Raw genomic sequence first — 22,861 nt, 5'->3', positions numbered from 1 at the left:
TTGTTTCTGCATTGTCTTCTTGTTTTCTGTCTTTTCATTTATGATATCTTTTCTTTGTTTTTATTCTTTAATGTTTTAATTATGTTTGTGTCCCATTTTTATTTAAATAGCAATAACAATGGTAGCAATAACCTTATTATTGTCATGTGTGTGTGGTCAGCTGCTAAATCATGTTCAACTCTTCGTGATACCATGGACCATAGCCAGCCAGGCTCCTCTGCCCATGGGATTCTCCAGGCGAGAATATTGGAGTGGGCTGTCATTTCCTACTCCAATTTTATTGTCATAGTAGTCATTTATTAAAAACATGCACCTAGCAATATTTGGTACTTTACAGATGTTTCAATAATCCTAGTATTACTGCTAACAACATAAACAACAGTAACAGTTGCTAACAATATTGAACTTTCTATGTGCTAGACATGTTTTTAGTACTATATTTATTCATTAACTCACTTAGTTTTGACAACCCTTTATGAAAAAATTGGTATTCTATTAGTCTGGCAAAATCCCCTGAAGATTGTGTACAATCACCTCCATTTTATAATGAGAAATCGTGGTGCTCGGGTATGCCACCAAGACCTAACAATAATCCATGGTGTCTCATACTTATCTTTAAGAGTAGTATAAGATTAGTATCTGTAAGATAAGTGTCTCTCATAATTATCTTTAAGCATCAGAAATGCTTTTCTCTGTTTACCATTTTTTCCCTGAATCCGGTTGCTGCTTCTTCCTCTCCCTCTTCTTCCTCTTTTTGCCCTCCTCCTCCTCTGTATTTTTCATCTATTGTCACTTTCTCATCTTCTTTCCCCTCTATCACAGGCAGTTCCACTCAACATTTCCTTCTCCTTTTTCTTCTTCAAGGACCAGCAGTTCAACATCTATTTTAAAAAGAAAAGAAGGGAGCGTCAAGGAAAAAGAAAAGAAAGGAAAGGAAGGGAAATGGTAGCGAAGAGAATCTTTTCAAGGCTGTGACTTCAGGTTATTCCCAGTAACCATCTTCCTTATTCCAAGATCAAGAATCCTCACCCTTGTAAATGTTCTGCCCAGGCAGTGGAGATAGCACACACTCAGTACACAGCGTGTGATGGTTCCTACAGAGGGCAGATCCTTCTGGGTTCAGGAGCCTGAAAACAACCACAGATGGTGCAAGCCATTACTCACTACCCTAAGGCGGTGCAGCCCAACCCTCACTGTTCATGGACGTAACAAAGTACTAAGATCAAGCCGGTGACAAAGGCATTCTCTCTGAGCACTAATTAGCCTCTGAGTAATTTCTCTCTGACTCCAATTTCAACCATATGTATATACAGATGCACTGTACTTTGCACGTCTTGTCTACTTTTTATCCATCATTCTTAGATCCTCTTGCTATCCTCCTCCCCTTTCTGCATCTTTTTGATTCTGTTCATCAATTTTCTTCCATGAGATATTTAAACATTTAACTTGGGACTTGAAGGCTGATGACTTTAGGGAGCCCACATATTCTTCCATACACCTGTGAGGGGCTCTTAGGAACCAGTTTCTAGAGAATTCCTTTTTTTCCAAAGAGACAATCTACAGGCATAGATGCAACTGAGGCAGATGTTGTGCATGCTGACTGTGACATTATTATTTATTTTCTTATATTTCATGTTCTTTATATTTTTTAATGTTTCCCCAAAGTTACCTATAAAAAGACCATTTTGTTATCTTGAGTACTTTTATTTCATCAGTGAAAACATGCCCAAGATTCTTAGAGAGAACTTCTTTTTCATTAGCTGCTTTTCTTTTAATATCAGAGATTTTCTTGGGTTATGACTTTCTTTAGATGATCGCATGTATATTTCTATCTGACTTTAGCTTTAGTTGTGACTGTATTGTCACAACTTTACTTTGGGAACTTGTAGTTCTTTTTCTCTGTCCCATGGGTTGACTCCTTTATTTTTTCCTTTTTTATTTTCTGTTTTCAAAAATCTGCTTCTCAAATTGCATGGCACATACTAACGATGCCTTTCATTGGCTTCCTGATTTGCATGAATTCCAAGAAGACAGTGGCATCTGCTGTAGGTTCTCCTTGCTTCCATGTCCACTCCAAATTTGTCTTAACTAAGGTTGTGTGGTTATTAACTCTGCCCAGAAGTTGCATGGAGCTATGAAAAGGGATGGCTTTAGAAAGAGGCAAGCCTGTTAAAATATTGGCTCTACACTTTCCTGGCCATGAGATGTTGAGAAAGTTTCTTAGCCTATTTAAACCTCAGTCTCCTGATGTTTAAAAATGAAGAGAACAACACCTATATTGTAATGTTGTGAGCATTGAAGGTCATGTAAATTACTTGGTATGTGACAAGGATGCAATTAATGAAAATTATTTTTATTATGAGTCAGTAAAGTATGGAATTCAAATCTCAATTCTTCTACCTTTAGGACTTTTTTAAAGGAAGTTTTTGTGTATGCTGAGTCATTTCAGTTATGTCTGACTCTTTGCGACCCTGTGGGTTGTAGCCCAACAAAGTCCTCTGTTTATGGGATTACACAGGCAAGAATATTGGAATAGATTGCCATGCCCTCCTCTAGGAGATCTTTGCAACCCAGGGACTGAGCTGGTATCTCGTATGTCTCTTGCATTGGGACATAGGTTCTTTACCATTAGCACCACCTGGGAAGCCCCAAAGGAAGTTTACTTAATCAGTTTTGAGCTTATCTGTAGGCTCAAATGAGAATAAAGTTCCCTATTTTTTAAGAGTCCTGGGAAGACTGCAGCATCAGACAAGGTATAAGACAGTTGCAGATGCTCTCAATGAACATTTATTCTCTTCCATCTTCTGGACAAAGACGTACTCTGATGGACTTGTCTGAACTTTACCTGGTGCATTGCTTTTTCACAGAACAAAGCTTCTAATAGGTATTACCCTAGTGTGAAGGATTCATGTTTAGCTCAAAAGATTGCTTGTTTAGAAAAGTGGATCCATTTTCTCCTTCTGATCAATGGGAATGTTTTCATAAAAATAGTACTTTTGATTTTCTCTTTTTACAAGTAGGTACATCTTTTAACCCCAGAGCACCATGCGAATGAAACAGAAGGAACAAGAGAGAGAAGAACCACAATCTATGAAGGTGGTATGTTCAGATAGTATGTAAAACAGAAGATTTGGGACTTCCCAGGTGGCTCAGTGGTTACGACTCTGCCTGCCAAGCAGGAGACTCAAGTCTAATCCCTGGGTCATGAAGATCCTCTGGAGAAGGAAATGGCAACCCTCTCCAGTATTCCTGCCTGAAAAATCCCATGGAGAGAGGAGTCTGGTGGGCCACAGTCACAAAGAGTCGAATGCAACTTAGTGACTGAACAACAACGACAAAACAGAAGATTTAGAGAAAATCTCATTGCAGTCAAGAAATATTTGTGCATTTTGATGAGTGCATTTTTCACTGGAAGATAAATTTTTATTCATTTTTCCAAGGATTTGGAAAATGCTAAATAAAAGAGAACCAATAAATTGGAGGAAACATTGCTCTCTTTAGACTATATACAGAGATTCTTTGCTTCTCACAGGACTCTGAAAAAGAAATGTTCTTCAGATGCAAACTGCCTCCCATCTTTTGTAATCCCAAAGGAACACGTCTGTCTCCGATGAAATGGAGTGTGTGGGCTTTGAAATCTGACATTACCCTGATTTTAATCCAAGCTCTGCCACAAACCATTGGCAATGCATTTAACTTCCGCAAACCTCAGTTTCCTATGTTGTGGTTGTTTAGTTGCTAAGTCATGTCTCTTTTGTGATCCCATGGACTGTAGCCCGCCAGGCTCCTCTGTCCCTGGGATTTTCCAGGCAAGAATACTGGAATGGGTTGCCATTTCCTTCTCCAGGGGATCTTCCTGACCCAGGGATCGAAACAGTGTCTCGGGTTTGGCAGGAGGATTCTTTACCAGTGAGCCACCAGGTAATTCCTTACGGTGTTAATAATAAAATGGTCAGCTTAGTTCTCCCTTTGTATAGTTTTTAGTAGAAACAAATAACACGATTGATGTGTGCTGAAGCATGTAGCCCAGTGCCTTGTATAGAGTAGAAAATAAATGTCAGAGCCCCTTCTGTTTTTCCTTTAGAACTATCCAATAGTGTGAACTTGATAATCATAGATGATCAATACAAGTAAATAATGGAACCTGTTGGAAGAATGTATCAGTGGAATTAATCTTATTTTCAATCATTGAGGAAGCATCTAGTCAAGAGAAGCAAAATTGACTGAATTGTTCTAATACTTGGTGTAACTTGGTTTTAATTTTGATGAAAAAATAAGGATCCCACCTATGTTATGATGATTAATTATAACATTATTGATGAAAATAAATGCTATCATTTGTCGACTTAGTGTGAATCAGGTGCTTATGCCTTAGGAAGGTAAGATTTGTCTTACAACTGAGAAGACAAAGGCTCAGAATTAAGAAATGTTTCCTCACGGTTGGGGCTTCCCCCGGTGGCTCAGACAGTGAAGTATCCGCCTGCCATGCGGGAGACCTGGGTTCAATCCCTGGGTCAGGAAGATCCCCTGGAGAAGGAAATGGCAACCCACTCCAATACACTTGCCTAGAGAATCCCATGGACATAGGAGCCTGGAGTCCATGGGGTCACAAAGAATCAGACATGGCTAAGCGACTAACGCTTTCACTTTCCTCAAGGTTACAAAGCTAATGAGTAGAAAAAGAGCATATGAACCTCCACAAATGTTTAATGTTTTTGTATCGTATAGTAACAGACTATTTGCTGCAAATAGGCACTTTATTTGGTTCATACTATAATTGAATCCATGATCAAATCGTAAACTTTTTTATTTTCATTTATTCTCTGGAAGAAGCATCAACAACCTAGGGGCATAATTTCATTTTTTCCACTTTTGGCATCAACCTCTACTTTATTGAGTTTATCTAAGTAAGTGATTGCAATTTTCTACCATTAGATATAAGGTGAACTCTTACTGGCAAATGAGGCCGGCCCATGGCTGAGGCATGAATACTACATATTTACTGACAAGTCAGGGAAGTAATGTATGGTACTAGTGGTAAAGAGCTTGCCTGCAAATGCAGGAGACACAAGAGATACAGGTTTGATCCCTGGGTTGGGAAGAACCCCTGGAGGAGGGTGTGGCACCCACTCCAGTGTTCTTGCCTGGAGAATCCCATGGACAGAGGAGCCTGGCGGGCTACAGTCCATGGGCCGCAAAGAGTCAGACACAACTTGAAGCGACTTAGCAATCACGCACGCAGGGAAGTAAGAGATTTATATGTAATTTTTCCCTTGGAGTTTTGATACTTTCAGAGTTCAGGGAGGTGAATTACCATTCAAAGTGTACTGTGGCTGGAAGTATAGGCAGAGACATTGCATGTGTTCTTTCATTTAATACTCATAACAGTGGGTGAAAAAGACGTCATCAACTCCGTCTTAGAGCTGGGAGTGGAGGTTTTTGTGAGCTTAAGTAACTTACGTAAGGTAGGAAGTATAACTTGGTTTTGAGCCCTGGAAAACACTCTTATACTGAGGATCTCATCCCATGATGATGCTAGTAAATGAAGTGTTAGAATTCTCTGTCCTGATTTCCTGTTTACCTTGACAAGAAAAGTATCCATTACTTTCCCCAGTGGTGCCCTGCCTCATTCCAGGGTCAGGCTTTCTTTCAACTGAATAATGTACAATAAAGCACAAATGACTGAACCATCTTATGAAAACTCAGGGAGGTGGGGGGATATGGAGGAGAAATGATGGATGGGAATAAAGGAAACGATATAATGTTGTGGAAATTTAGATTTGGGAATGATTTTTAATCAAGTTCGGCCACAAGAGCCTCTCTCTAGGTGTAACCTAGATGTAATCAATAACTGACATTCCCAGCCTTCTTGTCTCCCATGTGATTTTATTGAACGCAGGTTTAATTGACCTCAGAAAGAACTTACTTGTTTGAAAAGCCATGTGCACTGCCAGCAAAATAAACTTTCCTCAGTTCTTGCCATGTGGGGAGCTTTCCTGGACTCTTTCACATGGTCATTCCTGAGTAGACAGCTGTCAGGCCATCAGGCTATAAATGCTTGGGAAACAAGTCTATGAGGCCACTTTGACAATGAGAGAAACTATAAAATGTTGTAAGGATTTCCTTTTGCTGGGTTTTCTCATAGCAGAAATGGAACTGGATAGGTTACCGTGGAAGGATTCCATTACAGCCATGCTCAAGACAGGCAAGGCGGCACAGGACCAGATTCATGCAGGAAAAAATCTTATCTCCCTTTTATTGTATAATCTGTGAAGATCCTACCCCAAAGGAGTGGACTAGAAGTGACTGCTCAAGGGAAAATTCCATTTCTTTGTTGAATCAGACTATGTACTTTGTCTTGATGAACCCTAATTTCTGTGGCTCAGATGGTAAAAAAAATCTGCCTGAAATGCAGGAGACCCAGGTTTGATCCCTGGCCTGGAGAGATCCCCTGGAGGAGGGCTTGGCAACCCATTTCAGTACTCTTGCCTGGAGAACTCCTTGGACAGAGGAGCCTGGTGGGCTACAGTCCATGGGGTTGCAAAAAGTCAGACATGACTGAGCGACTAACACTTTCACTTTTCAAGATAAAATAGATCCTTCCTTGTCAGAATGATACAAAGACTTCTGGACCTCAGAAGCTGAAGAAACTTTAAGCTAAGCTTTCTATTGATGAAATTCTTCTCCTGTCCGCTTAATATTTTGGTGGCCTGAAAAGTCTTTTCTGAGCTTCACATTACTTAGATGTACAGTGAGAGGGTTGAGCTAGATTATCTGCAAAGGGCTTCCCTTCTGTAATGCCAAATACCTCCATTTCCACTAGTACCCTAAGAATAAGGCAGCCTTGCATTTACAAAATACCTTAGGCTCAAAGAACTGCTTTAGAAGGCAGCCATGGCAGAGAGGAAGGACCTGAGTCAGAAGACCTGCGGTCCCATCTCACTTTGGCCACATCCTTGCATGTGAACTTGATTGTTTGTTTTTTTTTAGTTTATTTATTTGGCTGTGCCAGGTCATAGCTGCACCTGTGGGATCTTCAGTCTTCATTAGGACATGCAGAGCATGCTGGACGTTTAGGTGCAGTCCGTGGGATCTTCAGTTGTGGCATGTGAACGCTTAGTTGTGGCCTGTGGGATCTGACCAGGAATGGAACCTGGACCCCCTGCACTGGGAGTGTGGAGTCTTAGTCTCTGAACCACTAAGGGAGTCCCGAGTGTGGACTTTGACAAAGCATTTCACATCCCTAAACCTGAATTTCTTAATCTATAAAATGAGGGTGATAATAACCTAGCACAGGGAAAAGCTGATAGAATTTTGTCAGATTGTGTATGTGAAAGTAAACTTTTCCCACTAAGAAACCATGAATGCATTTGACTGTCATCTGGCAAAGCCCTCTCACTTATTTTTTCCTCCAACCAAGAGCTTTTAAAATCCAGATTTTTAAAAAGATGTAGTTTTAATCAAAGTTATATATGCTCATAGTTTAAAGTATCAACCATCTCTACAGAATGAATTACGTCACACAGAAGTCCATGCCCCTTCTCCATACTGTCTTTGATACCCTGTTTCCCAGAGGTGACCACTTTCAACTCTAAGTTTTGTGGGTTTTTTTTTTTTTTTTTAGAGGATTTACCTCCCTGAGAATCTTGTGATGAACTTCACCTTCCAGTGAAGGGGCTGTGGGTCAATGCCTGGTCATGGAGCTAAGATATCATGTGCCTTGCAGCCAAAAAAAGTGAAAATTAAAACAGAAACTATATTGTAACAAATTCAATAAATACTAAAAATGATCCACATTAAAAATGGCCTTAAAAATATTTACCACCATGTATCTAAGTAATCTGTGCATAGTATCATTTTCGATTTTTCAGTTTTACACATAAAGTGTGCTTAGTCACTCAGTCATGTCCAACTCTTTCTGACCCCATGGACTGCAGCCCACCAGGCTCCTTTGTCCATGGGGATTCTCCAGGCTAGAATTCTTGAGTTGGTTGCCATTTCCTCCTCCAGGGGATCTTCCCAACCCAGGGATCGAAACCAGGTCTCCTGCATTGCAGTCAGATTCTTTCCTGACTGAGCACCAGGGAAGCCTACACATTATAATAATATGCCACTTATGAAAGATGTAGATTTTCATCCCTGTCACTCTTTTACCAGCAAATACATGCACAATATTAATATTTCCATTCTCCCCCAAAAAACATATGATTTTGGTTAGATCTATCATCAGTCTTTAAATTAACGTGAGTCCGTAAATCCTATTCATGGTGGAGTCACATAGAGTACTGTAATTTTCTTCTTTCCCTGCACAAGTATGTATTTTTCTGAGATTTAACCATTGTTTTGTTTATCTGCTACAGTTTTCTTTTTTTTAATTGATTAATTTGTTTTAATTGGAGGCTAATGACTTTACAATATTGTAGTATTTTCTTTTGAGAAACTTTTATAAGTCTCTCTTTCCCTTGGTGTTCCACAACTTCATGGTGACATACCTGGGTCTATTTTCACTTATTGTGCTGGTCCTTAGGTTGTCCAGTCCCAAGGTTTAGTGAGCCTCTTCTTCTTGGCTGCTTTTAACTGAGTACTTTGTAGTCCCTATTGTACAGCTTCACAGGCACATTTCTATGATAGTTCTTATTACATTATCTTATAGTTAGTAGTTCCAAAGAATAACAAGGAGAGATCAGAAAGCCTTCCTCAGTGATCAGTGCAAAGAAATAGAGGAAGAGAATAGAATGGGAAAGGCTAGAGATCTCTTCAAGAAAATTAGAGATACCAAGGGACTATTTCATGCAAAGATGGGCTCAATAAAGGACAGAAATGGTATGGGCCTAACAGAAGCAGAAGATATTAAGAAGAGGTGGCAAGAATACACAGAAAAATTGTACAAAAAAGATCTTCATGACCCAGATAATCACGATGGTGTGATCACTCACACTCAACTAGAGCCAGACATCCTGGAATGTGAAGTCAAGTGGGCCTTAGGAAGCATCACTATGAACAAAGCTAGAGAGGTGATGGAATTCCAGTTGAGCTATTTCAAATCCTAAAAGATGGTGCTGTGAAAGTGCTGCACTCAATATGCCAGCAAATTTGGAAAACTCAGCAGTGGCCACAGGACTGGAAAAGGTCAGTTTTCATTCTAATCCCAAAGTAAGGCAATGCCAAAGAATGTTCAAACTACTGCACAATTGCACTCATCTCACACACTAGCAAAGTAATGCTCAAAATTCTCCAAGCAAGGCTTTAGCGATATGTGAACTGTGAACTTCCAGATGTTCAAGCTGCATTTAGAAAAGGCAGAGGAACCAGAGATCAAATTGCCAACAACTGCTGGATCATCGAAAAAGCAAGAGAGTTCCAGAAAAACATCTCTTTCTGCTTTATTGACTATGCTAAAGCCTTTGACTGTGTGGATCACAATAAACTGTGGAAAATTCTGAAACAGATGGGAATACCAGACCACCTGACCTGCCTCTTGAGAAACCTGCATGCAGGTCAGGAAACAACAGTTAGAACTGGACATGGAACAACAGACTGGTTCCAAATAGGAAAAGGAGTATGTTAAGGCTGTATATTGTCACCCTGCTTATTTAACTTATATGCAGAGTACATCATGAGAAATGCTGGGCTGGAAGAAGTACAAGCTGGAATCAAGATTGCCGGGAGAAATGTCAATAACCTCAGATATGCAGATGACAGCACCCTTATGGCAGAAAGTAAAGAAGAACTAAAGAACCTCTTGATGAAAATGAAAGAGGAGAGTGAAAAAGTTGGCTCAACATTCAGAAAACTAAGATCATGGCATCTGGTCCCATCACTTCATGGGAAATAGATGGGGAAACAGTGGCTGACTTTATTTTTTTGGGCTCCAAAATCACTGCAGATGGTGATTGCAGCCATGAAATTAAAAGACGCTTACTCCTTGGAAGGAAAGTTATGACCAAACTAGACAGCATATTAAAAAGCAGAGACATTACTTTGTCAACAAAGGTCCATATAGTCAAAGCTATCGTTTTTCCAGTGGTCATGTATGGATGTGAGAGTTGGACTGTAAAGAAAACTGAGCACCGAAGAATTGATGCTTTTAAACTGTGGTGTTGGAGAAGACTCTTGAGAGTCCCTTGGACTGCAAGGAGATCCAACCAGTCCATCCTAAAGAAGATCAGTCCTAAATATTCATTGGGAGGACTGATGTTGAAACTGAAACTGCAATACTTTAGCCATCTGATGCAAAGAACTGACTCATTTGAAAAGACCCTGATGCTGGGCAAGATTGAGGGCAGGAGGAGAAGGGGATGACAGAGGATGAGATTGTTGGATGGCATCACCGACTCAATGGACATGCGTTTGGGTAGACTCCAGGAATTGGTGATGGACAGGGAAGCCTGGCATGCTGCAGTCCATGGGGTTGCAAAGAGTCGGACACAACAGAGCAACTGAACTGATAGTTATGAACATCCATGGCATAAACATACCATGCCCCATTATGGAAGATCAACTGATTTTTATTTTGTAAATTTTAAAAATTACTCATGATTGGGACTGTGCACACCCAATGTAGGGGGCCTGAGTTTGGTCTCTGTTCAGGGAACTAGATCCCATATGCTTCAAACTGAGTTCACATGCTGCAACTAAAGTTCTTGCATGCTGCAATGAAGATCGAAGATCCCATGCTGCAGCTAAGACATGGTGCAGCCAAATAGAGACATAAAATATTTAAAAAAATACTTGTGATCTTCTGACAGTATGGACATAGAAGCATAGTATGTTATATGGATTTGAAAAATTAATAGCGGCTAGAATTGTACTAGTTTTCTGAAAATATACCCGTGCTTTGGAGATTTTACAGTTTGCCATACATTTTGTAACGCTTTGTAATGAGTGACTTTGCTATTAACCTGAACAAATTCTAGACTGCTCTCCACAATGACTTGGAACTTGAAGGGAGAGAAATAAAAATAGTTTGATATTCTTGAGGTTTCTAAGGGCCTTTAAACACCCATTGTTAGTTATAGCCAGTATGTTTATGACCCAGGAAAAGGAAAAGTTGTAGAAATAGGCTCTCCTTTAGTATTTGTGGGGCCCAAGACAAGAATATAAATGGTGGCCCACATACATATGTCTAAATATTTAAAATTTATAATTCAACCTTTAAAAATGTTGAATAAAATATGCTCTAGCTTCATACTTTAACAAGTACATTTTTTTTTTAATTTTTATTAGTTGGAGGCTAATTACTTTACATCATTACAGTAGTTTTTGTTATACATTGATATGAATTAGCCATGGATTTACATGTATTCCCCATCCCAGTCCCCCCTCCCACCTCCCTCTCCACCCAATCCCTCTGGGTCTTCCCAGTGCACCAGGCCCGAGCACTTGTCTCATGCACCCAACCTGGGCTGGTGATCTGTTTCACCCTAGATAATATACATGTTTCAATGCTGTTCTCCTGAAACATCCCACCCTCGCCTTCTCCCAGAGTCCACAAGTCTGTTCCATACATCTGAGTCTCTTTTTCTGTTTTGCATATAGGGTTATCATTACCATCTTTCTAAAGTCCATATATATGTGTTAGTATACTGTATTGGTCTTTATCTTTCTGGCTTACTGGAGCCCATTAAACAAGTACATTTTTATCAGGACCTGGAAGGCTAGATTGTATTTAAATTCTGGGATTCCTTAACAGCCTAGAAGGAGCCAGTCTTCAGCTTTCCTCTCATCTTCTTGCATGCATGTGCGCTCAGTCATTCAGTCATGTCCAACTCTTTGCAACCCCATGAACTGTAGCCCACCAGGCTCCTCTGTCCTTGGGATTTCCCAGGCAAGAATACTGGAGTGGGTTGCCATGCCTTCCTCCAGAGGATCTTCCCGACCCAGGGATTGAACCCAGGTCTCCTGAATTGCAGGTGAATTCTTTATCACTGAGCCACCTGGGAAGCCCCCTGTCACCTTCTTACCTTTAACCAGACCTATCTCATCTTTGAAACATTCAACTGGCACACATATGGTTACACAGACACAACCCATGATCAAGCTCCAGTCACATACTCTGATTACAGGCATCCTTTGCTCACTGGTTTGGGAAATCGGTAACCATATTTGTGGTTCAGTCAACATTTGGGAGGAGAGTCTTGGAAGAAAACTGTCCAAGACCTGAAAGTGGTCTCAGGGGCATTTGTGCCAGGAATTCCAGGGCTCCATGGAGAAATGTCTAGAGGGCAGACATGGGTTCCAGTGGGCATATTCCCCTTGACCCTATGTCCTCCCCCTTAGCGGTAAGGTCAGAACATGGCCCTCTGAGTGCAAGGTCCAAGGCAGAGTCTCCTCCTGCCTGGGGCTGAAGGTAGGGGCCCTAAGAGAGGAAGAGGAGTCTGATGATGGTCATTTTATGTGTATGTGTGTGCATACTGAGCCGTGTCCTACTCTTTGTGACCCCATGGACTGCAGCCCACCAGGCTCTTCTGTCCATGGGATTTTCCAGGCAAGAATACTGGGGTGGGTAGCCATTTCTTCCTCCAGAAGATCTTCCTGACCCAGGGATCAAACCCGCATCTCCTGCATTGGCAGGTGAATTCTTTACCACTGTGCCACCTGGGAAGTGTGGTCATTTTGCAATTGTGGGCAAATCTGAGAAGGAAACATAAGTTGTGCTGGTCTGTTCCTTTGACCTCCAACTACCTCTGTCAGCTCCACAATCTATTCCATTAACCAGGCAGGTTCAGTCCTTTGACTTTAACTTTGCATTTATAAAAACAGAGATGGAACATGAGACTTCTTGATAGCTTGTGCTGATCCAGCCTACATCATAAATCAGAATTTAAATGTCTCGTGGTTTGAGGTAAGTCCTAAGCTGACGTTATCCTCTCGCTTTATAAAGCCTTGGAGGCTTACAAACTCAGATTCAGACTTGGTGGTTTGGGTATTAAAAACTGGTTCCTTTCCCTGGGTTTTATGTTACCACTTCGAATTCCACCAAGCAAGGAGTGACGGATACAGCAGGAAAGCTCAGTAGACAAAGAATGACTACCAAGGGCTCTGGGAAGGAAGGGCCCTCAAGGAGAATTTGGAAACTCAAAATCTCTTTGCTCCCAATTCGGGTGACTGATGAACCTGCAAAAGGCCAAATCTTAAATTTCAAAAACTGTATAAATAACTGATGTCTTGAAAACATGTCTTTACCCACTCCACCAACTACCTTTATTATGCTCCAGTATTTATAAAGCATCTGTAATTGCTTTCATTTCTTCTACTCTTTTTGCCAGGCTACAAGAGTGCAAAGGAAAGATAAACCAAAATAACTAAGCCATGGGGGTAATTTTCAAATAGGAATTGCCCTTTCAGTGCATAATAGAGTTTGGTTGTTCAATAAATATTATTCTCTCTCTCAATCTCTGTTCCAGCTCCACCCCCATATACTGTTCATCAAGATGGCAGATAAATTAAGAGCTAACTGTTTAGTTCACAGGGTGAGATGCTGAGTCCAGGCAGTTCTAGGTGTGCGGCCAGCTAAAGCAGAGGGAGAGCCAGATAACAGCCTAGTGTAAGCGTTGGCTTCTTTGTCTTTTCCTAGTAGTTCGATCTCGAATTGGGTCCTAGAATCTGGTTCTCCTAGTTGCTCCGGTTTGAACTTGGCATTGTACGCTGATTAACTCTTTCTGATCTCAGCCCTCACTCCTTTCACCTACTCAGCTCTGCTTTCCCACCTGTATTCATCCTGTTAATTTGCTTTGGTAATCATTGCGGTAGGACAGCCTGCAGGAACACTCTCAGATTTCTGCCTGAGATAGGACACTTCTGCTGCTGCTGCGGCTAAGTCGCTTCAGGCGTGTCCAACTCTGTGCGACCCCATAGATGGCAGCCCACCAGGCTCCCCCGTCCCTGGGATTCTCCAGGCAAGAACACTGGAGTGGGTTGCCATTTCCTTCTCCAATGCATGAAAGTGAAAAGTGAAAGTGAAGTTGCTCAGTCGTGTCCCACTCTTCATGACCCCATGGACTGCAGCCCACCAGGCTACTCCGCCCATGGGATTTTCCAGGCAAGAGTACTGGAGTGGATTGCCATTGCCTTCTCCGTGTGAATATACTAAAACCCATTAAATTTTATACTTTAAATGTGAGAACTATATGGTAGATAAATTATATCTCAATAAAGCTATTACAAAGTTTATTGAAATGATTAATACACTATATCATTGTGGAATTCCAGCTGAGCTGTAATTATAGTATATAATTAATACACTGTATCATTGTGGAATTCCATCAATCCTGAAAGATGATGCTGTTAAAGTGCTGTACTCAATATGCCTGCGAATTTGGAAAACTCAGCAGGGGCCACAGGACTGGAAAAGGTCAGTTTTCACTCCAATCCAAAGAAGGGCAATGCCAAAGAATGTTCAAACTACTACACAATTGCATCATTTCACGTGCTGCTAAGATCATGCTCAAAATACTCCAAGCTGGACTTCAACAGTATGTGAACAGAGACCTTCCAGATTACAAGCTAGACTTAGAAAAGGCAGAGGAGCCAGAGATTGAATTGCCAACATCTGTTGGATCATAGAAAAAGCAAGAGGATTCCACAAGAACAATATACTTCTACTTCTGCTTCATTGACTATGCTGAAGTGACTGTGTGGATCACAATAAACTGTGGAAAATTCTTAAAGGGATGGAAATACCAGACCTGCCTCCTGCGAAATCTGTACGCAGGTCAGGAAGCAACAGTTAGCACTGAACATGGAACAACAGACTGGTTCAAAATTGGGACAGGAATGTGTCGAGATTTTATATTGTCACCCTGCTTATTTAACTTATATGCAGAATACATCAGGCAGAATGCTGGGCTGAATAAATCACAAGCTAGAATCAAGATTGCTGGGAGAAACATCAATGACCATAGATATGCAGATGATACCACCCTTATAGCAGAAAGTGAAGAGGAACTAAAGAGCCTCTTGATGAAGGTAAAAGATGAGAGTGAAAAAGCTGGCTTAAAACTCAACATTCAGAAAACTAAGATCATGACATCCTGTCCCATCACTTCATGACATATAGATGGGGAAACAATGGAAACAGTGAAAGACTTTATTTTCTTCGGCTCCAAAATCACTGCAGATGGTGACTGCAGCCATGAAATTAAAAGACACTTGCTCCTTGGAAGAAAAGCTATGACAAACTTAGCATATTAAAGGACAGAGACATTACCTCAATGACAAAAGTCTGTAGAGTCAAAGCTATGGTTTTTCCAGTAGTCATGTATGGATATGAGAGTTGGACCATAAAGAAGGCTGAACACCGAACAATTGGTGCTTTCGAACTGTGGTGCTGGAGAAGGCTCTTGAGAGTTCCTTCAACTGCAAGGAGATCAAAACTGTCAGTCCTAAAGGAAATCAACCCTGAATATTCATTGGAAGGACTGATGCGGAAGCTGAAGCTCCAGCAGTTTGGCCACCTGATGGGAAGAGCTGACTCTTTGCTAAAGACCCTGATGCTGGGAAAGATAGAAGGCAGGAGGAGAAAGGGATGACAGAGGATGAGATAGTTGGATGGCATCACCAAAAACTCAATGGACATGAGTTTGAGCAAGCTCCTGGAAATGGTGAAGGACAGGGAAGACTGGCCTGCTGCAGTCAACGGGGTCACAAAGAGTCAGACAAGACTGAGCGACTGAACAACAAACAACAAAATGATACACTGTATCATTGATTAATACACTATATCACAGTCTTATTAGTTCAGCCATTTTTTTCCTGTTAGTCATGGAATGTGTTGAAGTAAATTAAGAGCTCATACATTTAATGTTATTCATGTTAAATGTTTGTTTCTAAAGTCATCTGTCTTTAAGAGATGATCATGCTAGTGGTGGCATGGCTGAGAGGTCTAAGGTGCTGGATTAAGGCTCCAGTCTCTTTGGGGGCATGGGTTTGAATCCCATTGCTGCCAATCCTTTTAGGGCTTCCCTGTAGCTCAAACAGTAAAGAACCTGCCTGCAATGTGGGAGACCAGCGTTTGATCCCTGGGTTGGGAAGTTCCTCTGGAGAAGAGAATGGTAATCCATTCCAGTGTTCTTGCCTGGAGAATCTCATAGACAGAGAAGCTTGGCAGGCCACTGTCTGTGGGGTCACAAAGAGTCGAACATGACTGAGTGGCTAACACACACATGTGCTAATGTTATGTGTCTGTTCGTCTGTTCATTTTTTCATTCATCTCTTTGTCTACATTATACTATATATGGTATTTTGAAGTTTTGTTTATATAATATCAAGTTAACTTTTATAGTATGTTTGAAAGGTAACAAAAACATGCTTATCTTTGTATTTTGTCATATTATAATCTTGATAAAAATTAAAAACTTCTCACCATAGGAGGAAAAAAGACATAACAATCCTAGTATGTACACACTTTATAACAAAGTTTTAAAACAGAAATGAAAATTGGCAGAACTAAGATAAAAAAATGAAAATGTTAAAATTATAGTTAAATTAATATTTTAATATCTATCAGTAATTGCTAGAACAAGCAGGAAAAAAATCAGTGAGAGTATGGGGAATTTGAATGTTATCAACCATCTTGGTCTAATTGAAATTTATAGATTATTATACCCAGTAACCACATAATACACATTCTTTTTCAAGTGTATATGGAATTCTCAATAATAGAACATATACAGGGCCATAATGTCTGTTACATTTTTATGGATTAACTATACAGAGTGTTTCTAGAACATGACATAATTAAACTAGAAATCCATGACAGAAAGCATCTAGAAAATTCATCAAAATTTGAAAAATGAAACAGTTCATTTCACAAATTCTTAAAATCTGTTTTTAACAGAAAAAATTAAAACAAATTAGAAAATATTTTGAATGAAATAATAATGAAAATATATCAAAATATATGGAATGCTACTAAAATAATTCTGAAGGAAAATATACAGCTTGAATGCTAATGGATTAGTCACTAAGTTGTGTCTGACTCTTTCAATCCCGTGACATGGGCTGTAGCCCACTAGGTTCCTCTGTTCATGGGATTTTCCAAGCAAAAATACTGGAGTGGCTTGCCATTGCTTTCTCCAGGGGATCTTCCCAACCCAGGAATGGAAGCTGTGTTTCCTGTGTTGCCGGCAGATTCTTCACCCCTGAGCCACCAGAGAAGCCCTATAGCCTAAATACATAGTAATATTAGAGATGAATGAGATACAAATCAATTACCTAAGCCTCTGCTATGAGTAACTGGATAAAAAAAGAACAAATTGAATTCAAAACAAGTAGAAAAAAGCAATTGAGATGAAAACATACAAAGTGGGGAAAAAATAATAAATACATAATACTAAAGTTGCCTTTTAGAAACAAATTGATAAAATTGATAGGCTTTTAGCTAGACTGATGAAGAAAAACAGAGAAAAGTACCAGGAGTTTTAAAAGAAAAATTTAATTTTGACTGTGCTGGGTCTTCGTTGCTCTGTGGGCTTTTCTCTAGTTGCGGCAAGTGGGGGCGACTTTCTAGCTGCAGTGTGTGGGCTTCTCACGGCAGTGGCTTCCCCTGTTGCACAGATCCTGTGGTCTAGGGCTGTGGGCTTCAGTGCTCGTGGTTCCCAGGCCCCAGAACATAGTCTTAATAACTGTGGCACATGGTCTTAGTTGCCCCATGTGGGCTCAAGGGATCAAGCCCGTGTCTCCTGCATTGGCAGCTTTATTCATTGCTACTGAGTCATCAGGGAAACCCTAGAAAAATATCAGGAATTTTTTAAATGGGATAGATTTACAGACCCTCAAATTTCAAAATAAAGGGATACTGTATGCAAGTATGTGTCAAAAATTGTGATGACTTAGATGAAATTTATAAATTGTTTAGAATCAGAATGTTCTACAAAGATGCTTCAGGGACAGATGGTTTCTCTGGAAAATTCTATAAACACTTGAGAAATATAATATCAAGCTCTTTCCAAAAATAGAGGACAGGACTTATTTATTGAGTCCAGGATTATCTTTATATGAAATCCAAACAAGGCACAAGAAAGAAAATTGCAGACCAAGGTGCCCCATGACTGTGGATGGACAAATCCTTTAAAAAATGTTAGCAAATCGAATCCATTAATATATAAAAGTGATAATGCATTATAAAACAGTGGGAATTACCTCACAAATATTAGATGGGTTCAACAGGGTTCAACCATTTAAAAATTCTATTGATAATACAATTTACCACATTAGCAGAATATAGGAGAAAATTATGTAATAATTTAAATTCATGGAGAAATGCACCCATCCATGATAAATGCTCTCAGAAATCTAGAGAGGGAAATAGATGTTGTCAATCTGATTGAGGGCACCACCGAAATCTATGAAAAGCCTGTTATTGTTGTTGTTCAGTCACTAAGTTGTGTCCAACTCTGCAGCCCCATGGACTGCAGCATGCCAGTCCCTTGTCCTTCATTCTCTCCTGGAGTTTGCTCAGATTCATGTCCATTGAGTTGGTGATGCTCTCTAACCATCTCATCCTCTGCCACCCCCTTCTCCTTTTGACTTCAATCTTTCCCAGCATCAGGGTCTTTTCCAATGAGTCAGCTCTTCCCATCAGGTGGCCAAAGTATTGGAGCTTCAGCTTCGGCATCAGTCCTTCCAATGAGTACTCAGGGTTGATTTCCTTTAGGATTGGTTGGTATATTTAACACATACTTGATGTTGTACTGAAGGTTTTTATACCCTCAGATTGGGAACAAAGCCAAGATGTATGACCTGAGTACTTCTTTTCAAAATTGTTCTGGAGGTCATAGCCAATGCATGAAGAATGAAATAGAAATAAATAGCATGTGCATTAGAACAGGAGAGATAAAACTGTATTTATTTGTCTATGAAGAAAATAAACTGTGTATAAAATTCTTAAAAAGTTATATAAAAAGAATATAATTAAAAAGAGTTTATCACATTCTCAGGATATAAATGCAATATATAAAAATTGTCTTTTTCATATATAAGCAACAAAAATTGGAAGATAAAATATTTTAAAAATCACTTTCAGTAGCATGGGAAAAAACACAAAATACTTAGGAATAAATTTAATGGAGAGGATGCAAGACCTCCTTATTGAAAACAAAAACAACAACAACAACAAAGAAATTTGCAGCGAGAAATAAAAAGAAGCCTAACTGAATGGAAAGATTCATTTGTAAATTGGAAGATTCAGTTTTGTTACAATTTCAAACCTTTCCAAATTGATGGTACAGAGTTAGCATACTTCCAGTGAAGTCTTAACAATATTTTTATGTAGAAGTAGACAATCTGAACTTGAAATTTATATGAAGATGTAAAGGTCTAAACATGTCAAAACATCTTTGGGAAAAAAAGTTCTGAGATTTACTCTACCTGATTTTAAGACCTACTAAGTTTTTTTTTGTTTGTTTTGTTTTGTTTTGTTTTAAGTCACTCAGTTATGTCTAACTTTTTGTGGCCCTTTGGACTGTAGCCCACCAGGCTCTTCTGTCCATGGAGTTCCCCAGGCAAGAATACTGGCGTTGGTAGACATTCCCTTCTCCTGGGGATCTTCTTGACCCAGGGATTGAAGCCAGGTCTCCTTCACTGCAAGCAGATTCTTTATTGTCTGGGCCACCAGGGAAGCCCCTTGCCAAAACATCTTTGAAAAAACAGTTCCAAGATTTATTCTACCGGATTTTAAGACCTACTATACAACTACAATAATTAAGACAGTGTGGTATTGGCAGGAGGACAGATAAATAGATCTGTGGGAATGAACAGAGAGTCAGGAAGTAGGTCTACACACATACAGGCAATTTGATGTCTGACAAAGTTGACAGGTTAATTGAATGAGGGAAGGACAGTCTTTTCAACAAATTGTGTTGGATCAATTGGGTACCATATGAAAAAAATCAAACTTCGATCTCTTCTTCACACAGTACACAAAAATTAATTCAAGGTAGTTCATAGAACCTAAACACAAAAGTGAAACTTTTAAAACTTCTAGAAAAAAAAAAAACTTTGACCTTGGGACAGGCAAAATACTTTTGCATTAACACAAAAAGCATTTACCAGGGATAAAAATAAATAAATAGGACTTCAGCAAAATTCAAAATTGTTTTCCAAAATGCGGTTGTCTGTTTTCCTTTCATGCTAACACGTCTATCCCTTTGCAGCGTGACTTTGCCATTCCTCAGTTCCAGAGAAAGAGCCTTTTTCTTAGCCCCTTGAATAAACCCTGGTCTTGTGACTTGCTTGGGCCAAGAGAATGTGGCAGAAGTGATGTTTGCAAGTAGCAGAACCAACTTCCACACATGTGAGTGAGGACATCTTGAACCTTCCAGCCTAGTCAAGCCTCCAGCTGAATCAAGCCTCATGAATAATCCCAGACCAAAGAAGAGATGCTCAGACAAACTATGCAATTGTGAGAAAGAATAAATAATCTTTTTATGCCATGAACTGTTGGGTGTGCTTTGTAATACAGCAAAGGCTAATAAAAGAAAAATTGCTCCTTGGAGGTGGTTAACAAAACCCTTAACCATGCGCCAGTAACTTGGGGATCAGGTAGAAGATGCAAGCAGAAGGGTTGCAGGAAGGAACAGATAATGAAGATAATGAAGACTGAGCCATCACAGGAAAGTTCTGTTGGAGGCTGGAGAATGATTCACACTAGGTAATGTTGGAGAGACTGGCAAACTTCATGGAAGTATTAGGTTCTCAGTCATATCCAACTCTTTGTGGCCCCATGGACAGACTCCTCTGTCCATGAAATTCTCCAGGCAAGAATAGTTGAGTAGGTGGCCATGTCCTCCTCCAGGAGATCTTCCCAGCCCAGGGATCGAACCCAGCTCTCCTGCACTGCAGGCAGATTCTTTACCATCTGAGCCACCAAGGAAGCCCAAACTTCATACCCATAGCAATTTAAAAGTTAGAGATAATTAACTTATGGCTATGAACAAGGAGATTTCCAGGCAGAATGTGGGAAGTATTGATGCCAATTTTTAGCTGTATATAAGATACCTGGAGTGATAAATGAACTGAGGAAAGAGCTGCTTGGCTTTCAAGGAAAAAGTAGGATATCTAATGGAAAATTAGGCTCAGTAGTGGAAAGTAAAGTTAACTTGGAAATGAAACTTAGAAAATGAAAGTATTTCCTATTCCCAGTCTTTCCCAGGAAAAAATTCTTAAAGTAGGAAATTGGGTAAAGATCGAACTATGAGTGTGGCTGTAAGATAGCTTTTTTTTTTTTAATGTTTTATTTATTTTTTTATTAGTTGGAGGCTAACTACTTTACAATATTGTAGTGGTTTTTGTCATACATTGACATGAATCAGCCATGGAGTTACATGTATTCCCCATCCCGATCCCCACTCCCACCTCCCTCTCTACCCGATCCCTCTGGGTCTTCCCGGCGCACCAGGCCGAGAACTTGTCTCAGGCATCCAACCTGGGCTGGTGATCTGTTTCACCCTAGCTTTTGAAGAGCACAGGACAATTTAAAATGATGCCTTGAAGACCCTCTCGCCTTGACAAAGGACTTCAGAGCCTTGTCCCCAAGGAGCCCAACAGTGGCCCTAAATACAGAAAGGACTCTCAAAAATTACAGATGTAGCTTTGGGAGCACTTAATGAATCCCAGTCAAATTCATAGGAAGCCATAGTGTTGTTTTTTTGTTTTTTTTTTTTACCATGATGATTTTTTTTTTCCATTTATTTTTATTAGTTGGAGGCTAATTACTTTACATCATTACAGTAGTTTTTGTCATACACCACAGTGTTTTTTAACAAGTTATGTTAGAAAGAACACCACCAGCTTTACAGACAATGTGACTCTTTTTTTAATTTTATTATTGGAGTGAAATTGCTTTGCACTGTTGTGTTCATTTCTGCTGTAAAACAGACTGAACCAGCTATGTGTATTCATTTATCCTCTCTCTCCTGAGCCTCCCTACCACCCCCACCCCACCCCCTAGGTCATCACAGAGCACCAACTAGCCTCCCTGTGCTACACGGCAGCTCCCCACAAGCTATCTATTTTATAGCATGTGTTTATAAACACATGTTTCCTCATATTCCTCATTTTGTCTCCTTAAACAAGACTTCTGCAACTGTCGCTATAGAGAAACTGCTCTCTTAGCACATGATAGTCAGTGCCCTCCTAATCGCACATCAAATAAACTTTTGCTATTTCCTGGTTCACCTTGAACTTTTGGGAGTATCTCACATGGTGTCTTGTTTTCTTTTTCCTGAAGTTCGTCTCTCAGTTTGACCGAACACAAACCTAGTTCTTGTCTTATTTTTCCACTTACTTCTTCTCTGACCCCTTGATGGTTTTGCTTCCTCTTGCTCACTACATAAACGTAGCTCTTGGCCATCTTTTCTTCTTTCTGTATATTCACTTCCAGGCTAATCTCGTATATAATTCCCTGACCTAAATGATCATTTCTACATGGAAATTTTAATCTACATCTTCACATCTTGCCCTCCTTCTAACAGAACTCTAGCCTTGCCATTTCAATTGCTTTTAGATCAGTAAGACTACACTTGAAGCCCACCATTTAAAGATAATTTTATTTGCAAAACAGAAGTATAGACACAGTCTTAGAAGACAAATGTATGGATACCAAGGGGAGAAGGGGGTGGGTGGGAGGAACTGGGAGGTCGGGATTGATACACATACACTATTGATACTGTGTATACAACAGACAACTAATGATAAAATGCATTGTAGCACAAAAACTATACTTAATGCCCTGTGTGACCTGAATGGGGAGGAAGTCCAGAAATGAGGGGCTTTGTGTGTGTGTAGCTGATTCACTTTGCTGTGTGGTAGAAATGAACACCCCATTGGGAAGCAGCTTTACTCCATTAAAAAAAAAAACTGA

At 39.9% G+C, this 22,861-nt stretch overlaps 1 non-coding gene across 1 annotated transcript; it reads left to right on the top strand.

Moving 5' to 3' along the window:
* Positions 1-15,864: 15,864 nt before the first annotated feature.
* On the top strand, positions 15,865-15,946 carry TRNAL-AAG (transfer RNA leucine (anticodon AAG)). Its single transcript has one exon. It is a non-coding gene; the product is annotated as a tRNA-Leu (tRNA).
* Positions 15,947-22,861: the final 6,915 nt, after the last annotated feature.

The sequence above is a fragment of the Odocoileus virginianus genome, chromosome 31 (genome assembly GCF_023699985.2).
Source record: "Odocoileus virginianus isolate 20LAN1187 ecotype Illinois chromosome 31, Ovbor_1.2, whole genome shotgun sequence".
In the NCBI taxonomy this organism is placed as follows: domain Eukaryota; kingdom Metazoa; phylum Chordata; class Mammalia; order Artiodactyla; family Cervidae; genus Odocoileus; species Odocoileus virginianus.
The sequence above is the reverse complement of the archived record's forward strand: the minus strand, read 5'-3'. Positions and strand labels throughout refer to the sequence as shown.